This window comes from Diachasma alloeum, unplaced genomic scaffold, assembly GCF_001412515.2.
Source record: "Diachasma alloeum isolate Michigan unplaced genomic scaffold, Dall2.0 Dall_scaffold_78908, whole genome shotgun sequence".
Lineage (NCBI taxonomy): Eukaryota > Metazoa > Arthropoda > Insecta > Hymenoptera > Braconidae > Diachasma > Diachasma alloeum.
This window is the reverse complement of record NW_021683643.1, coordinates 827,759-848,313: the sequence shown is the minus strand read 5'-3', so window position 1 is coordinate 848,313 and position 20,555 is coordinate 827,759.

Genomic DNA, 20,555 nt, shown 5'->3' with positions numbered 1-20,555 from the left:
ACATGAAATTTTAAGAGTAATTTACTAACAGTGTAGCGCAAAAATTCAACTAAGACAAATCTCAAGGCAAAGGCTTCCAACGATTGTAATAAGCCCATTCCATTACATATCGAGCGATTCCGGTGATGAATCATCGATTGTCAAAGGGATCATAGTTTCTGGTCTATCGACAATGGATAGAGCAAAAAGGATTGAAAAGGATCGATGGAGGATTGTGATTCCCAGAAGTGAATGTCCTTCACGGAGGGAAATATTCAGTAAAAATTACGGAACAATTCACGTAATCCGCAATGGGGAATCGTTTTCCGGCGATTTTTATAGGAATGGAAGAGAAGAAATCTGAAGCGTTCAGCGAATTCTCAGATTCATCATCGAACAAAGTACGAAATTGTCATGTAATTTTTCCCGAAGAAGTAAAATCTTACAGACACTTCCCGATTTATTATGCCTTCAAAATCGAAAATTCTTGAACGTTCAACAATTTTTATGAAAGTGGTGAGTTATTTCTACGTTCCATTCCATAAAATTTCTCAATCGTTGGGGAAAAATTACGGAACGACTTGTTGTCCCCACAGCGGAGAGTCGTCAGACGGGTGGTTAATTTTTGCGGAACAAATCGTAGAATTTATTAAAACGATTCGTATAATTTCAGTTCCGACTCACACTTTTTACTGAATTTTACTTCACTCACGATTACGTTTCGAAACGTAATTTTTACGTTTTTTTTCTGGTAATTTTTATTGAATTTTTCTCTTCGTGTTGGCAACATGCTCTGACGTTTTAAACGTACCTCAATTTCCTTTTTATTTAATTATCCTAGTTTCCCAGTCAACCCCCCCCCCCCTCTCCAACGGAGCGATCTACTACGGCGGAAGGTGTCTGTTGGAATCATGGGGTTCGTGGCCCACCCCTTGGATTGGTCCATACCAGATGGATATATAAGAGCGCACCGGGCGATTTATCTCTAGTCCTGGCTCGTGCAGGACTCACAACAGGTCGATGTTAGATTTAATTTTTTTACATTTTATACATTTGTATTCTAACGGGGGAGGGGAGGCTCTCAAGGTACTTTATTCACTGTCTTCGCCAGTAGGGTAAACAGGTCAATTTCTAGACGGGGGTTAGTTTCTGGACGATTTCTACTTCCATTGAATATTCCATAAAAAACCAAATGAAAATTGTACCGATTATTTCATTTTTCAGTAATATTACTCATGTATAATCTTGCGATCAATTATTATTATTTTTTTTTGATCGCCATTTAATGAATAAAAAAAATATGGCCCAGTCGTCCAAAAATTAGGGATTTCGGCTGCATTCAACTGGTTCTTTATTTGATTATTCTTTTTGTTATTTTGACTTTAAATAATTTTTCCGTACTGACCTTCACTTTTCCCAGTCCGGGGATTAGTATTGACCCTTCCTCGAACTGGCAAAAGTGAAAGTCACTACGGAAAAATATCGCTCGCGCCTAGCGCCACTAGGGTTTTCGACACGAAATATAGTATTTCTCTGGTAATTAAAATATTCTTGAAGGTATGGAAACCATCATATTCTCATTTAGGTGATTCTGTAATTTCAGATCTTACCACACAGCAAAAACGAATGTCGGAATTTCACCGAAAAACGTTTTGACACTGAAAAACTTCTGAATAAAATGAAAATGTGTCTGAATTTCAGACGAACAGTTGCCAGAACATCTTAATTCATATTTGAAATTCTGACAAATTCTCATTTCATTTAGACGTTTTTTAGTGTCTGAAAAATGTATACAAAAGGTGTATGAAATTTAAACATTCGTTTTTGCAGTGCACGGAACTCGAATTTCCCTTAACCGTCCAGCAATTAGCCTGTTCGCCCTAACTCTTATAAATTGTACCTTCAATAGTCTGATATGCTATTTACACCCGTTTTTGGAAAATCACACGTCAAAATGTCTCCGCATCGATTGATCATAAAATATGGACTGTTAAGTAGTTATAAGGAAGTGGAGTAATTAAGGAATAATGTAATGTATAATTTTTTATCACTATTAGCAACGCCGTGAGATATTTTACGGAACATCACGAGACAATACTTTGGAGGGATTGTTCAGTGAACACGGAAATTTTTGGTTTCGTTTCTCGTGATGAATCCGAATCAATTTATCTCATCTTGGTTTCCAGTTTTTCGCGTTTTTTATACCCTGTCAGAAAATTACTCCTGAAATTTCAAGTATAAAATCTTGAAATTTTTAACAACAAATAATTTACATGGAATTTCCATTGATCTTGTTATTGATAAATCAGTCAATGTTCTTGAATATTCAATAAAATTTGATTTCTCAGGTTCATACGACAATGAAAATTACTGAAGATCGTGACAATTAAGGCAACTTTACTTCTGAATTTTTAATCTCTTGGAAATTCAATAGAATATAATGCTTAATTTTCGCGATATGTGTGAAAATCCAAATTGTCATTGAAAATTCAATGATCATTCATCATGATAAACTTAATTTTATTGAATTTCCAAGATGAATCATGAATTCCATAAGCAATTTAGTCTGAAATTAAATTCAAGTTCCGAAAATTGAAAATTTAAATGCATCTGTTACTTAAATTTCAAAAAATTTCCAACAGTGTATGTAGAAAGCCGAGACGAGACAATCCCAGACAAAAACCGAGATTTTGGTTTAAAAAAAACTTGAGACCGAGATGAGATAAATTGACTCGGAGTCATCACGAAAGTAGTCGATCCCTATTTCGAGACTGAGATGAGAGCAAAAATGTTCATGTTCATTGAGACCGAGATCATTATCAGAGACGCATCTCTCCAAAAATTTGTCTCGTAAAGTGTCTCGCAGCATCACTAATAACTATTGAAGTATGTGGGCATTACAGAATAGAATAGAATTCTTATGCGTTATCACATATGTATGTAACTTTGAAAGGAAAACATCAATAATGTTAAAATAGGGATTCTCTTATAACAAATTTTGAATTTCATGGTGTTAGGCCTAATGGGGATCCCGCCATGTAAAATAAAGGGAACGCGTCCTGCGCAGTACCTCCGGGGTGACGTGGAAATCTGTGCTATCTCTCAATTAAAAATATTCACTCCATGAAAAAAATATGTATAAAAAAATCTGGAGAAATAGGAAAATTTAGTACCGATGTCGGTAGCTGTGTGATTTGAGTGTGGGGGGATCCACAAAATTGATGACACCATAAGTTTCCCGGTTTCATTGACGAACGGGAGCCTCGCAAGAGACGACTGTACACTGACAGACTGATTCATTTATTCCAAACGAGATTCGTTGACTATTAACGAATGGTAGAGTTCAATATGACGAAATGAATATTCGTTAATATTTAACGAATGGTTCACTTGAAAAGAGAAAATCGAGTCAAACAAGGCTCCTCAAATGTGCATTTAACTACTAACGAATGAACATTTGGTGAGACCGAAGTAGACCCTACGCTTCAACCAAATCCATTTGTTAACTAATCCTTTCTATCAGTCTAGAGAAGCATTTCATTGGCGAAAAACTAGCCAAAGTACTCAGATATCCTTAAATCCGTAATTTTTCGCAGTAGAAAAACAGCCAAAAACTTTTCGACAAACTATTTCAATTCTGCCACCCCTCCATGATGCAGCATCTTACCAGTTCTCCTATTCAATTCAGTCCCGCCGAATTCGATCTAATCTCCTGTATCTTCTTCATCTTCACTTACGACACATGACAAGGGAATAAAAAAATCAATACATTATTTGCATATACCCATACGTCAATTCCTTGCCTCTTTTGTTACGAAAAAAACCTCACAGGACTCATCTTCTCTCTCTCCTCCGTCCCACCCTCGTCTGAAACCTCACGATATCCTCATTGAGAAGATACACGAAATCCCCGCAGCCTCATCCTCATACATAACAGCCTGGAGAAAAGAATCCAGGGGAGATTAATCGGCCGGGTGGACGACCACATCAATAACATCCACTGAAGATTATCGAGTAACCACCGAAACCCCCGTCAAGAATGAAAAATAAAGAACGGGGAGATATGTTTTGGCTTTAAGAGAAAGAGGACATTCACTGCACCACAGGACACATAAACCACATAATGAGATTTTTAGGGCACTTGAAGGGAGATTAAAGATTAAAAAAAGAAAACAAACAGGTATTTTATGCCGATTGGAAATATTAAATCAGAGCGATTAATCATTACCTGAAGTTATTGGTTCATTCAGACTTTTTGGAGATAGTGGGCATGATGAATATTTCAAATTCTTGGTGAATGTTGTCACAGATATATCATAACTAACTGTTCCAATATCATTGATAGAAAATATGACAAATTGTTTGATGGAATTGTATTGAAATTTGAATTGGGTCAATGATTTAGGTCATGATGGTGTTGGAACATTCCGTCGCCCAGTCAACCCTTCGTTCTGGATCATTTTATTTTCTGTTAGGGATGGAGGTCGGGAAACCTGTTCTGTATTCATTTCTAATATCCGCTCACTCGCAGGGCCGTTTTTCATGAAGTTGCATAGACCAAGTCAGCGCTTGGTCTACGGGCTCGAATGCTGCTCGGTTCACTCGATTATGCGAATGATTGGAATTCAAATTAGGTTGACGCTTCTATCCTCGACGATGCTATGGGACATTCCATACTAATGTAGTCACCTCTTCGCTCCGGATCATTTTATTTTCTGTGAGGGATCTAGGACGGGAAACCTCTTCTACACGGAGAGAAATATTCCGTAAAAATTACGGAACTCACAATTCGCTCACCGATTACGGAATCGACTCAGAAAATTTAAGTGACGGTATCGGAATTTTTCACAGGAGATTCAGATAAAAATTACGCAACGCTCTGGAAAAATTCCGTGACAGTTCCGTAAAATTTCCTACAACCACATTTCGTTCCGGAATTATGGAAAAGATACGTAATTTTTATTGAATATTTCTCTTCGTGTATATTTATCTTCGATATCCGCTACCTTGAAGGGTTATTTTCATGAAGTTGAGCTCCTTTTCAAGCGTTGATTGGCTGTTTTAAGGATGTACTACACCCATTCGGCCAAAATTCACGTTTTTTGAATTTTTCTGGTAAATTATTGATCGGATTGACGCGAAATAATATACCTTTTTTGCGTTTTATTATTATTGACTGACTCACGAAGTTTCATGACAGTGCAATCATTTTTAATAATTCTCAATTTCATCATTGAGAATTCTTGCACATTTTCTTCAGATCTCAGTTTCAAGAAAAAAAAAATTTCGGATGTTTTTGTAACCTCTCCAGCTATAACCTCCGAGGTTACCCCACTGTCAATTAGGGAAATTTCCATGGTACCCAAAAAAATAATGAACTATTGAGGAAAAACTAGTGGGTGATAAATCAAATCTTTTTTGAGAAGACGTATAAGTTTCAGATTTTGTTCAGATTTAATAAGAAAGTTATTTGAACAAATGATTCGGAAAATTATGAGTTTCGCGGCAATTACGTCCTCACGTGCAGGCGCGTGATTCGAATGTCAGTAAGCATGATGGGAAAGGTATGGGTTGGACCATGGAACTGAGAGAGAGAAAACACTCGCCAGGTTTCCCAACTCGAGACGCATTTTAATATTATTTCAATAATTAGAATAACATCCAATAAAAATTATTTGACACCCGTGATGAAAAAAAATCAATCAAACTGGTAAACAAAATCAATATTCAAAAAATGTTCAAATGCACACTTAAATAGTTACTTGAAAATTGGAACATTTCGTGCTCAGCGATTGAAACCGGGCTGGAGAACAATGAGACTCCCCTTCAGTTTCACCCCCCGGTGATCTACACACGAAACACCTTAATTTGAAGCACTAAAAATTACTTAAATCTGGAGACACAAACGTCTTAAAAAAGGGGACAAAAGTGGCTCGATTTCGTACACTAATTTTTCTAGTACAATCCCCATTTTTCACTACTGACTGGTGTGAAAAATTCAGATGACGGATGACCCGAAAGTTCCAAAGTAAATAAAAAATTGAAGGACATTCACACGTGCAGAAAAAGACGAGAGAGATACGAGGAAAAAAAAAATCTGTCGTGAGGGGGAGGAGAGGCAGAAGTAAAGGAGGAAGGCGAGCGTGCCATGCCGTGCCGTTGGCTCCGTTGGGCAAAGAAGCCACCGACAGACGAGTGAAAAATGAAGGGGGATATATCTACCTCCTTCCAATGGGCACCCAAGTGGCCCCAGAGAACTTGCAGGCGAGCGAGGATAATTGCGAGAAGAAATCGAGCCGAATGCATCAGCGAGTTGTGGCATGCGTCGGGCAATGGCCATCAAGGTGCACTGAGGTATATGACCCAGTTGTACGTACGTTTCATCCACATTTTTTTCGCCCTCATCTGTCCTTTTTTTGTCGGGCCATTGTTTTTACGTCGAAATGTCTGAGATGCGGGGGGACGGGGATTTTTTGGTAGCCATTGGGATTATTCCGCATGGATAACGAGACGTGCATTGTGCGATCTCACTGTCTGACGTTTAACGAGGAACCAGAGGTGGACGGCTTCGAAAATTGGGGAAACGATACACTGAGAGAAAAATCGCCTAATATGTGGACCATATTTATTTGAGGGAAGTCTATTATTTTCAATGGTTTAAATCTTAGAACGTTTGCGCTTTACGGAACTAGAATAAATTCTCATTCATCACTAGGCTTAGAAATTTTTTGAAATGTAACAGACGCATTTGAAATTTCAATATTCGGAACTTGTATTCATTTCAAATAAAATTGGTCATGGAATTCCTGATTCATCGTGGAAATTCAATAAAATTAAGTTTTTCATTATGAATGATCATTGAATTTTCAATGACAATTTGGATTCTCAGACCTATCGCGAAAATTAAGTATTACATTGAAATTATTGATTTAAATTTTCACGATTTTCAGTAATTTTCATTGTCGTTTGAACCTGAGAAATAAAATTTCATTGAATATTCAGCTATAATACCCCAAGACCTGCAAAATTATCGGATATTTCCCGAATGTTTTGGTGCATAGCAACGAGAGAGATCAGTTTTGCAGATTAAAATCCCGAGCGCGCAGCGCCAGGGATTTTACTGCAAAGCTGATCCCGATCGTTGATATGCAGGAAAACTTGAGGGAAATATCCGATGAATTTTGAAGGTCGAGGGGTATTCGGAGGACAATTTCTTCAATTATGATTTTGGCTGATCAGGGTGCAGTGTTCGGGGTTACGGAACACATTTCACCAAAATGTGAGGAATACCTGTCAAATTCGTAGAAAACAATTGACAGGCTACAGGGAAATTATCAGTCTGATAATTTCCCTGCAGTCGGGGAAATTATCAGTGTGAAACGCGTCACGTGACTCCGAATACTGCACTCTGGTCAAAATCAGAATTGAGGAAATTGTCAAGAAAATTGTCTGATTGATCAATAACAAGATCAATGGAAATTCCACGTAAATTTTTTGTTGTTAAAAATTGATAGATTTTTAACTTGAAATTTCAAGAGTAACTTTCTCACAGTGTGCACTGTTGAAAATTTGTGTCTGAATATTCCGGTACACTCTTTGGAAATTTCTATCGAATTTAATTATTACTTTTTGATTACCAATTTGAAAATGAATAGAACACTAGAAAATTCCGGTGAATATATTCTTGAATTTTCAGTACAGTGACACTGAATGCGATTTAGGGGGAAAAATCATGAAATTTCAGATTTCACTGAAAATTCACTGTAATTTGGCACTGAATATTTGTATTAAATTGGAAATTCAAATCAATTAAGGAATTCTCGTCTTTATGCTACTTAAAATTCTGAAGTTTTACTGAATTTTCAGTGAAACCTGAAATTTCATGATTTTTCCCCCTAAATCGTATTCAGTGTCACTGTCCTAAAAATTAGTAGTCAACTGCCCATGAAATTTCATTTCTCTCTAACAGTGTACCATGAATATATTACGTATCGAAACAGTGGAAGTGCATAAAATAAAATATTTCATAAAATATTCATTGAGAGAAAAAAATAAGTTCTCCCGAAAAATCATACTTCAAATTAAATTAAATTGACTGAAATTTTTGTCATGACCATTCGAAGTATCCTTAGAAGAATTCGAACGTCGGCAGGAAAATAGTTATTTTCATCACAAGGTCCACAAAGTATTTTCTGACGAATGTGGCTTTGTAGGCCGAGGCGAAGGCGAGGCCTATAATCACATTCGTCAAAAAATACTTTTGGACCGTGTGATGAATGCAATTTTTCGTCAGAAGGCCCGTAAACCGCGATCAAACCGAGTGAAGCGAGGTTAGAATCGCGGTTTACCGGGCCTTCTCACGAAAAGTATAATTTATTGTATCCCAATCACTCAATCTGTTGAATTCACAGATTTCGGGAAGAAAATTTCAGTTCTCTCAAAATCATCATTTATTCCACGGAAATTGTAAGTGTGTACGGAAAAAAATAAACACTACTCAATAACATTCACTTAATAAAACCGGGGCGTCATCTAATTCTCTCTAGAACCAATGTATTTACCCACAAGCCGTATAACTGTCTTACAAGAACAATTACTACCTCGGAAACGATCATTGTTCGTAAAAACTTTATTTATTACCAACTAAATTGATTTAGCACGACCAAAGATCTCTTCCCTGAAACATATAATTTTTCGGCGGACCTAATTTCTCTCCCAGTGCAGTCTTCCCCCGCAGCTCACCCCAAAATCATCCAAACTCATCCCGCCCCGCCACTCCACCACCAGTTTTTCCCCTCTACCCACCTCTCAACTGTCAAAGCACCATTCGTGATTGCCCAGTGAATCTTGAATGCTAAACCAGTTACCGGAAGTGTCCCGCGACAGCGCGAGGAGTCGGGAGGGGGGTCACCCAAGGCGGCATGTCACACACAGACTTCATTAATTTACGAGCGGTGTGCGCAGGAATCGATGCAACGGTTCGGACTGTGGGCTTGAATTACGAGACACTGACGAGTCATCAATACCACAATAATCTCGGGAAAATCGTCGAGGCGTTTGTAAAAAACTATGGAAATAAAGAAATTGAGAATAAAAAAAAACATTTTATGCTCCAACCCAGGTGAATGTCCTTTCTGGCAGATGCTTGGACGGCCTTACAAAAACTTTCACTTACACTCGGCATTGTTAAGCATTTCTTCGGAAGAAATGAAAAACTGACGTGATAAGGATAGAGCGAGAAAGGGGGGGGGGAAGAATGAAAATTCACAGCACGTCGCCAGACTCCCTGCACTGTATTACGTGAGTGGAAACGATTTGCAAACTATCATATCGCTAATCGGGCTACGCGATACCCGTATGGCCTTCTCTCATTCTCATTTTTATTTTATTCTCATTTTGTTTTCTCCTGAGTTGAAGACCACCACCACAACCTGCAATTACAGTGATTACTTTTTTAAATTACTCGGATGCACGCGAGACATTTTGACGATCGCATCTGGCCCCCTCTCCCCTCCTCGCCCCCTGGGTCTTTCTCCCTGGGCCTTTCCATCATTTCTCCTTTTTGTTTTTTCATCCTCGATGCCTCTCATCTCCGCGCGGCAAAGAGGGTGAAGGAACTTTATGTGTCTCTGAACTCAAACTCAAACAAATCCCCAATTCTTTTGCGTGACTGTTCGAATGAAATAAAAGAGGCAAGAATTAAGCAGGCAATGAAAAATAAAAAGGAACACTGAATTTATTCGTCCTGACAGCCACATACATTGTGCACTTATTTCAACAGAGTGGCTTCTCCTCGCGGAGAGAGATATCCAGAACGGAACGAACGAATCGCATTCTTCATCCGGCTACATTTAATTGGGCCTCCTCTCCCCGCTCCGAGAGCCCCCTCGTGGATACTGATAAATATTGCCGCCCGTCTGTTGCTCCTGACCTGAAAAAAAAGGCAACAAGGGGGATTAAATTAAATTGTTTCGAGCATTCGGTTTAACGTGAAGAGGAAATATGACGTACCGAGAAGCTCATACCCAGTGATTTTGGCCTTGGACACTGCAATTATTCGAGAGATTGTTTTCTCCTGTAATGAGTGGTGCTGAATTGGGCAACGATTTTTTTTTTCACATTGTCGGGAATAAAAATTTATGGGGGAAATGTAATTGCGAGAAAATTGGCAGAAAGTAACACAATTGGGCGAACGAAATGTTGGGGTCAGTGGTGCGATTTTTAATTCCGTTGGAGATCACATGGCTCATGGAATTTCTGATTTCTTTATTTATTCATCTGTTTGAAGTGCTGGTGTCTTACTTGGCGGTTGGTTATATCATCGTTCATTTGTCGTTTTATAATTTTACCTGCTTTGTTTTCTAATATATTGTAGTATTTCTGGATCTGTCAGTTTCAGTAGTCAAGACAATTGGGTCTGACGGATGAGTGCGGCTTCCGGCGCCACCCAGGAGTGAATAAAAAAAGAATAAAACTTATCGAATAAATGAAGAATTGAAAAGAATTTTGGATACAGTGGAAATTTAGAAGATTAGTAAACTGTTAGAATTTTTCTGAAATTTCATGGGAGATATTTACATTCAAGATATTTATATATAAGATATTCTGGGAGATATTTATGAATAGAATTTAAGGAAAAAATGGGTATGAAATTTCCAGTTTTCAGTGGGAGTGAGATGGAAATTTCACCACTTGACCGAATTTTCAGTGGAAAATGAATATTTAGAAACAAAATGACATGAATTTTCAATTTTTCCCAGTATTTTCCTGATTTTCCTGAATTTTCACAGAATAATTGAACTGAAAAATCAAGTATTTTACTGATTTCGAAATCATTTGAACAGAAAATCAATGGAATATTTAATTTTTCAATGACAAGATTTCCTGAAATTTCAGTGGAACTTGAACACGATAACAATTTCCGGACTTCGGCACGGAAAATTCAGACGAAAATTTGCAACAGTGTAGTCGAAAATTTCATAATTGTCAATTATCTAGATTGTCGCATGAAATTGTCATATAATTTTAGTACTTGACCTCATCGAACATTTCATGAATGAACAAATGTGTCAATAAGCGCATTGATCTTGATTCCATACGAATTTCAAGAACAATTTTCCAATAGTGCTCGCGTTGCAAATATTCACTGTCCCTTAAGAATTACCTCAAAACCTGATAAAATTGTCGAAACAAAGAGGATAAATTACTATTTAGCTCGCATTTTTCTCTCGATTTCAAATCCATTTTAATAATTTATTTGTACAATTCATCTATTACAATGAGGATTTACATAAACCTCATAACAATGAAAATAAAAATCTACCAAAAGTATCACGTCATCATTGCCAGACATTTCTCGGGACACCGGAAGTCCTCCAAAATTATTCTTAAAATTGCATTGACATTGAGATATACTTATAATTAACGACGACAAACAAGACAGCTTGAGTAATAAAAAAAAGAAAGGAGGAACGCGTTCTATTTTTTGAGTAAATGTTAACACACGTTTTACCTAAATTTCACCAACGTATAATTATCGTGTAATGGAATGAGAGGCCGTTTTGTGGAAAGGGTCAGCGGAAGTGTGTTGACAAAATGTGAAGATTGTCAGCAGGGAGTATGGGTAAAGCACGCGCGCCCGTTGCATTCTTCAACGAGTACCCAAACACACGTCATTGAGGTGCCCCATCGTGGATATAATAATGGATGTGGAGGAAGGGGGCAGAAAGGGGGATTCGCTTGTGTTTCTTTCCGTAATGCGGTAGAAGTCGATTCGAGGTAAAGCAGGCTCTCCTCGGGCATGGGTTTATCAAACGAAGGAGGCAGCCGCACCATCAGGCCTGATGCTACAAACGCACAGGTGACCCACTTGTAGAGCGATGCCAGTCGCACACACGTAGCATTCAAGGAGGCGAGAAGCGAAATCTTAAGTACACGGGGCAGCCAGCGAATCTCATCTTTCATTAATTTTTATATCTGTTTTTCCTTTGATTCGGATTGAAATAATGGAGGCACGCTGACGATTCGTAATACACCTAGAGGATAATATCTGTAGTTGAAATTTCTTGGAATTTCATTCACAATTGCATTGCGATTCTTTACGATCCGTAATTTATGTTGAGAATTTTCCTCATCCAAATGCCAGCCAATAGAATTGCACTATTCGACTGTTATTTCATATAGTCAACACGGTATTCAGCTGATAATTTTTGATAATTCAACTGGTAATTTTTCATGTTGACTATATTTGTGGAAAACAAAAGATTCCGTGGTCGAGTGAACCCCTGGTTGGAACTGTCAGATGGATTTTGTCTCATAGCAACTCTTTTGGCCGACATTTGGATGGGAAAATTCCCTCCCGAATACTACTCGAGCTTCAAAATTAATCGAGTAATTCCCTCAAGGTTCCCTGCACACAAACGAAGTCGTTAAGTTTTTCAGGAAAAACTTGACTCCTTCGTTTGTTTGCAACGAACCTATCGGGAATCGCTCGATAATTTTGAAGCTCTCGTGGTATTACTTGTGGTAATTCATGATAACCGAGGTCTTTCATGTTCCACAATCCCAAATGCAAATGATGAATTTTCACATCTTTAGGTTTTTTATGATTCGGAGTGAAATTCTAATACATGTAGTGGATAATTATAATCCTAGAAATGTGTTGAAATACATTCATATTTGCATTGCAATTTTTCATGGTAAACTCCTAATTGGATGTGATATTAAATTGTTTATGGAATTTGTAATTTATGTAGGTAATTCATGGTAACTGTGCTCTTTCATATTTAACCCTAGATTGGTCACCTCATGAGGGAAACGCCGCAGTGCGTCGTGCTTCTTTAATTGCCATTGACTGGCTAACCGGAAAAATAAAAAATTCTACTGCACTGAGAGAAAAACAAACACGGTGTCAAACAAATCTTGTGTGGGCCAACAAAATCGCTAGTTGAAAATTGCCAAAAAAGAATTTGTCTGGTTCGAATTTGAAAGTCTCAAACGTGAATAATTGTTCTGCTTTCGACAGCAACGAAATATTTGGCTCAAGAGGCGGATAATTCACACCAGATGGTGCCTTTTCAGGATGAAAATGTCTCATATAGAGGAAAATTTATCAACAAATATTTTATCTCTAAGTTACAAAATTGCTATCATAGCATTATTATTGTTTCATTTAAGGGTTCATTTGTTGTCTGTGATTATTTGAGTGCCGAAACGAAAAACTAACATCCCTTGTTTCGCATAAAATAAAGATTTCTCGGGAGCAAAATAGGTATGGGAGTATCCAATAACGAAGGAGTAGTGGTAGAACTAACATTTCTTGCGTGTACAGAGAATGCAATTTTTTTTTGAATACTAAATCTATTCTTGCGACAAAAATTTTTTATTCCGGCGCACTCTCTCCATATTTGGCACAAAAATCCTTTTTTGATAATTTTCAAAAAACTATTTTCTTGGCACGAGTAAGACTTGTTTGAGAACTTTGTCGTTTTTCTCTCAGTGTGGGTTGTTGGCTGCTCGCCTCGCTCGCTCTCGTTGCGTGTTGAAGTGAGTGTGATCCATCATTACGGGTCGAATCAATAACTTCCCAACCAATCCCCTTTTTTCTGATTATTAAAAAAAATCCGCAAATTCTAAAATTATGAAATGCTTTGAACCCAAATGTTTGATTTAGTAAATGAAAATGTATAAAAAATTAATTGATAATTGATAATTTATTTCGATTCAATTTCGATTGAATTCAACACCAAATCATGTATGGAATGTCAAATGATCCCCTACATGTTTAAAATTTCCAATCACAATTTTTGTCTTGCATTTCAGTTACAGATTCACCTGAAATTATCGCATAAATCGGTCGTTAACAAGACGCGCTATCTCAAATCCTCTCTCATTCAGGTTCATTTTCTTCATTTTCTTTGATTTCGATTCGCAGTGGAATAATCGCGAGTTGCTGGCGCCTTTAATGCTTGTCGATCGACTACTTCCCGGTGATTCGTATTACTTTCAGCAAATAGTAGTAATCCGAGAGATTTATTAAAAGTTGATTGATGAAAATTGCTGCATTGCGATTTTCAATTTTGTGAAACAGCATCGGATTTAACACGAGACTATATACAAAATTTCTAATCTATGTGGGCGGCTTATTATAATCGGGGTCTTTCATATTTGCAAAATTGAATGACACCTTGAATTTTGATAACATCTAGTAAATGAAAATGTATAAAATATTGATTGATAGTTGCATTGCATTTTTAATGTTGTGAATTTAAATCGGATTGAACACCATATCATCCATCGAATGTCGAATGATCCCTAACATGTTTAAAATTTTCAATCGCAATTGTTATCTTGCATTTCAGATACAGATTCACCTGAAATTTTTGCATAAATCGATCGTTAATAAGACGCGCAATCTCAAACCCGCTCTCATTAAGTTTCATTTTCATTTATTTCGATTCGTAGTGGAATAATCGCGAGTTGCTGGCGCCTTTAATGCATGTCGATTGACTACTCCCCAGTGACTCCTATGATCGTTATTTCAGTAAATAGTAGTAATGCGAGAGATTTATTAAAAGTGGATTGATAGTTGCATTGCAATTTTCAATATTGCACCACTGCATCGGGTTCAACACGAAACTATATAGAAAATTTTTAATTTATGTGGGCGGTTTATTATAATCGGAGTCTTTCATATTTGACAAATTGAATGACACCTTGAATTTTGATAACATCTAGTAAATGAAAATGTATAAAATATTGATTGATAGTTGCATTGCATTTTTAATGTTGTGAATTTAAATCGGATTGAACACCATATCATCCATCGAATGTCGAATGATCCCTAACATGTTTAAAATTTTCAATCGCAATTGTTATCTTGCATTTCAGATACAGATTCACCTGAAATTTTTGCATAAATCGATCGTTAATAAGACGCGCAATCTCAAACCCGCTCTCATTAAGTTTCATTTTCATTTATTTCGATTCGTAGTGGAATAATCGCGAGTTGCTGGCGCCTTTAATGCATGTCGATTGACTACTCCCCAGTGACTCCTATGATCGTTATTTCAGTAAATAGTAGTAATGCGAGAGATTTATTAAAAGTGGATTGATAGTTGCATTGCAATTTTCAATATTGCACCACTGCATCGGGTTCAACACGAAACTATATAGAAAATTTTTAATTTATGTGGGCGGTTTATTATAATCGGAGTCTTTCATATTTGACAAATTGAATGACACCTTGAATTTTGATAACATCTAGTAAATGAAAATGTATAAAATATTGATTGATAGTTGCATTGCATTTTTAATGTTGTGAATTTAAATCGGATTGAACACCATATCATCCATCGAATGTCGAATGATCCCTAACATGTTTAAAATTTTCAATCGCAATTGTTATCTTGCACTTCAGATACAGATTTACCTGAAATTTTTGCATAAATCGATCGTTAATAAGACGCGCAATCTCAAACCCGCTCTCATTAAGTTTTATTTTCTTCATTTTCTTTTATTTCGATTCGCAGTGGAATAATCGCGAGTTGCTGGCGCCTTTAATGCTTGTCGATCGACTACTCCCCGGTGATTCGTATTGCTTTCAGTAAATAGTAGTAATACTAGAAATTTATTAAAAATTGCTTGATAGTTACATTGCATATTCAATATTTCACCACTGCATCGAGTTCAACACAAAACTATATAGAGAATTTCTAATTTATGTGGGCGATTTATTATAATCGGAGTCTTTCATATTTGACAAATTGAATAATCGCGTGAATTTTTTTAATCTTTAACCATTCTCATGACCCACAAAAAAAGAATTCAAATTTTTACTTTCAATCTACGCAGATGAAATCTAGGATAGATTGGACTCAAGTACATCGTGTTTCTAACAAGTCTCATCTGTCATTGATTTTTATCTTTTCATTTTTCTTTCTTTTGATTCGGAGCGGAATGGTCGTGCGACGCTCACGCTTTTAATGCATCTCAATTGACTAGTCACCGTCGGTTCAAATTACATTCATTAGATAATATTATCACTGTTCAGTATTTATTGGAATTTCATTGATAGTTGTATCACTCTTTTTCATTCAATGGGATTTAACGTGAATTTATGTGGGGATTTCCAAATTCGTGTTTGTTATTCATGATAAATGAATTTTTTCATCGTCAATGTATGCATGAATTTCAATAGGGAATTGGATTTTTGAATTCGTGTGAAAAATTGCTTGTGAAATTTATTTGAATTTAATTGGGGATTTGAGACACGTTTTTGAAAGCTGTTTCGGTTTAGATTTCAACTTTTCAAAAATTAACGGATTTATCGTTTAAATTAGTAATTAGAAATTCTGGAATTTCCACTTGACCTTTAGGCTGAAATTTCGGATCACGGCTACACTGTTATTTTCATTGAGTTTGCAGGTCAATTCTCAAATATTTGACTTTTCCTTAAAAGTATGTTTGAATAATTAATAAAATGTTTTTTGTTCGTTAAACTTTCACTAAACACAATTGTTTTTTTTTGCAAAAATTGAGAAAGGGTGGGGTTTAAAAAATCGAGATTTTTGCCGAAACATCCTGTGGTGTTTAAGAATAATTTCCAAGAAGTCTCATTGACAAAATTGTCAAGCAACAATAACAACTGAAATGTCATTAAAATTATTCGTCCCAAGAAATCACGACAATTTGTACTTGACCCGTGAGATGAAATTTCCCATCAACGTAATAAAGAACAATGAATGCGAAACAAATCTAGACATCCTCTTCCCTCGGTTCAATCATTAAATTCCCACAGACTCATTAAATCCCCCGCGAATAATAGAATCAATTAACTTACTAAATGAATCTTATAATCGAGTTGAATTTTACAATGGAATATTGTGACGGCTTTCACCAATGTACGTGGAATGAGCTGATGTACGAAAGAAAGTCGGAAATCCGTTGCGCTTCAGACTACAAAAACACTAATCGATGTCAAACATCATCAGTACCAGCAATTAAATTCATTGTTCTTGTTCTCGTCGTTAATTATGTGGATCAATTGCTCCGATTTACATAGTTAATCCACGGAACCGTGTGGATTTTAGGGTAAAAGTGGGAATGTGAGAGAGGACTGTAGGCGACTCATTGATTCTCGAGCCACAAATATCCCTTGAAGGAAATCTAACCACATGACTTGTGTTACAACTGAAATCCATTTTTATTTTGTCACAAGTCATTTATCGAATCTTTTTCATTTGAGTTTTATTTATTTATTCATTCGTTCTTTCTCCACTCACTTGTTCTGGTTTTAATTCATTTTATTACCTCTTTATCCATCAATTAACTCATTTATTTATTCATCGGCATCAAGTTGCACGCAATTCATTCATATTTTTACGGATATCCAAGTACTAGTATTTTTTCTCCAGTGAAATGATTTTATTGTTTAAACTTTGCAGGTTTGAAATTGAATCTCGATATTGAACTGTTAGAAAATATTTTAAAAATCTGAAAAAAATATTGAAAGTTTACTTTTAGAGGAAGATTGATGAAATAATTAAAAAATTACAATTTTTGAGAATTACGTGCATTTTCTATAAATAAGTTATAAACAATCAATTTTCCGCGGTATTGAATTACGCTGAATATTTGTGATTTTTTCAAATTTTTCTCAGGCAATTTAATTGACAAATTTTATAATCGAAAATGGTTGAATCCACTGTTGAAAATTTTTGTCTGAAATTTCAGGTACACTTTTTGGAAATTTTTATCGAATTTAATGACCACTGAAATTTCAAGGAATTTCGTCATTTCGTGGAAAGGAATTTCGTCATTTCGTGGAAAAATCAGAGAGAACTGTAAATTTCAATTCCATTTTTCCCTGAAAATGAATAGAAAACCAGAAAATTTCGGTAAAAATATCCTTGAAATTTCAGGATAGTGACACTGAATGCGATTTAAGGGGAAAAAGTGATGAAATTTCGGATGAAAATTCAGTGTGATTTGTCACTCAATATTCCTATTAGATTGAAAATTCCAATAAATTAAGGAATTCTCGTCTTTATGCCGCTTAAAATTCCGGAATTTTACTGAATTTTCAGTGAAACCTGGAATTTCGTGATTTTTTTGCCCCTAAATCACATTCAGTGTCACTGTCCTGAAAATTAGTAGTCAACTGTCCATGAAATTTCATTTTTCTCTAACAGTGTAGTGTGGTCTGCGCCAAACTGTAAAGACACTTGGATATCCTCCATTCCGGAATTAATATACTCGGTGCATTGCACACCGAAAACCCGTGTGGACTTGTTTTCACTCCTTATTCGATACAATTTTTTACACTGTGTAACAGAACAATGTCCAAGGAGTCAATCAGCAACTGCCGCAAAAAATTCGCCACACTAAAAGGAGAGAAATATTCAATAAAAATTACGTATCTTTTCCGTAATTCCGGAGTGAAATGTGGTCGTCGGAAATTTTACGGAACTGTCACGGAATTTTCCAGAGCGTTCCGTAATTTTCATCTGAATTTCCTGTGAAAAATTACAATACCGTCACTTAAATTTTCTGAGTCGATTCCATAACCGGTGAGCGAATTGTGAGTTCCGTAATTTTTACCGAACATTTCTCTCCGTGTCTCAGTCAATACTTTATTTTTTATTCATTAAGAACTCCATACATTCCGTGAGAGATGAGTCAAGACAAGATGAGTCTCTCGCTGCGCTACTTGACAAATGACAATTATCCATAATGTCCGTGTAAAATCGACAAAACGAGTCTGAGAGCCATTTGTGTGACTTTCACCAAATTAGTGACCGTTGTGAAGTATTCGCACACGAGAGAGGACAAGCACCAGCTGTTGCGTACCATCGTATTAGATAGGGCTGCTTATGAATCTGCTTTCGCTTTCGAAATCATAACGCACCACCTCCGAGGCTCCTACACATCAATTTATATAAATATATTCTTTACGTTAGTTCGTGGCACCACTTCCCCCCTCCGTCCCCCCTCTCCTCGCCACCTATTTTGATAATTCTTACGTAAATATTTTATCGGCGAAAATATCTACACCGTGAAGACTTCCTCGTGTGGCAACGGCTCCAGGTGGCACGCGGATTCCTCACCGATTATGTACGCAAAAGCTATTCCGTGGGATTAGGAACAAGTGATACATATTTTATCAATTTTTTTTTCTCCATTACAAGTCATTTGACGGTTTTACACCTATATCCAACGGGACAGGATAAATTGAGAGCAATATCACGCGGGCATCTTGTAACTCTGGGTAAATGGAGCGCGATGGAAAAATTCCGGGTACATGTCGTTTTTTTTTATTCACCTTTTTGGGACAAGTTTGCAATCACTGGGCTAATGGAATCTTCGGCTTTTCGTGGGTGGGGGGTGGGGGGGGCGGAGAGAATAATATTGAGAAGGCGCATTTCCATTGCGTCTGAAGTTGATGAACTTTGGGGCCAAGCACAAACAGGGTCATTAAACGAGTCTCTTCCTCCTCAATGCGTACGCTCAGCGTCTTATCCGTTTCTTCTCTTTTCTTTTGATTTACTCCTTTTTCTTCGTTCTCGTGTTCTTCGGAAATGCTGAGATTTATATCGAACGCGGAGAAAAATGTGCAATGGATGGGAGAAAAATGAGGGGAAAATCATAATGCGGTACAATTTATACTTTGCTCCACATTTTTACTTGATTTTGAATGAAAATCTTTGAAATTCACTCTCTGATTATCTATACTGTTCTTGACAATTTTTATCAGATCATTTTTAATCAGTGACAATACACTGAATCAATACACTGAAAATTCAAGGAATTGAGTGATTCAAAATTCAAAATTTCATGGCAAAATCATTGGAAACTGAAATCTCAGTTCAGTTATTCCGTGAAAGTTCACAGAAATCAGCAAAGTTCAGGTCATTACTGAATATTGTGCCCAATCTTCCTGTTTTGATTGAAGATTCAACGAAATTGGAGAATCGGGATTTCATGGAAAGCTAAAATTAATTATATTTCCTCCCCAAATCGAGTTTATCAATCTTAACAGAAGAAAAGTGAAGTTAAATCTAAAAATCTGGCATTTTGTCCCTCAGTTTTCCTCCAGCAATATCGATCGGACTTATCACGAAGTTGACGTGAAATAGTAAACCTTCACTGTACCTCCGAAAAAACTCCATTTGTCAGGCCCCAAATAGTCCCCGGGAAATTCCAAAAATCAATGGCCACAGCATAAAAAGTTTTCCATCTCCATCTGTAAATCCACTGACCCAAAATAGCTCGTCCTTTTTCAGAATCACATGATTTCCTCTTTTTCTTAAATCCGCGACTGGCAATCACCATAAATTGGAATCATTTCATTCCAGGTAATTCCCCGCAATTTCCCCCAAAAAGATCCCAAATAAAAACGCAAAAATAATACTCATAAAAGTGATACCTCACCGTTAACCCATACCCTTTTGTCGTATTTTCCCCAGTGACCTTGAATCGCTGGAATCCGCGATATATCGGAAAGGAAGACGATGGTAATGAAGAGGAAGAGAATAAGCGAGTCAAGACTAAAACGTAAAAGAAGCGAAAAAAATTGA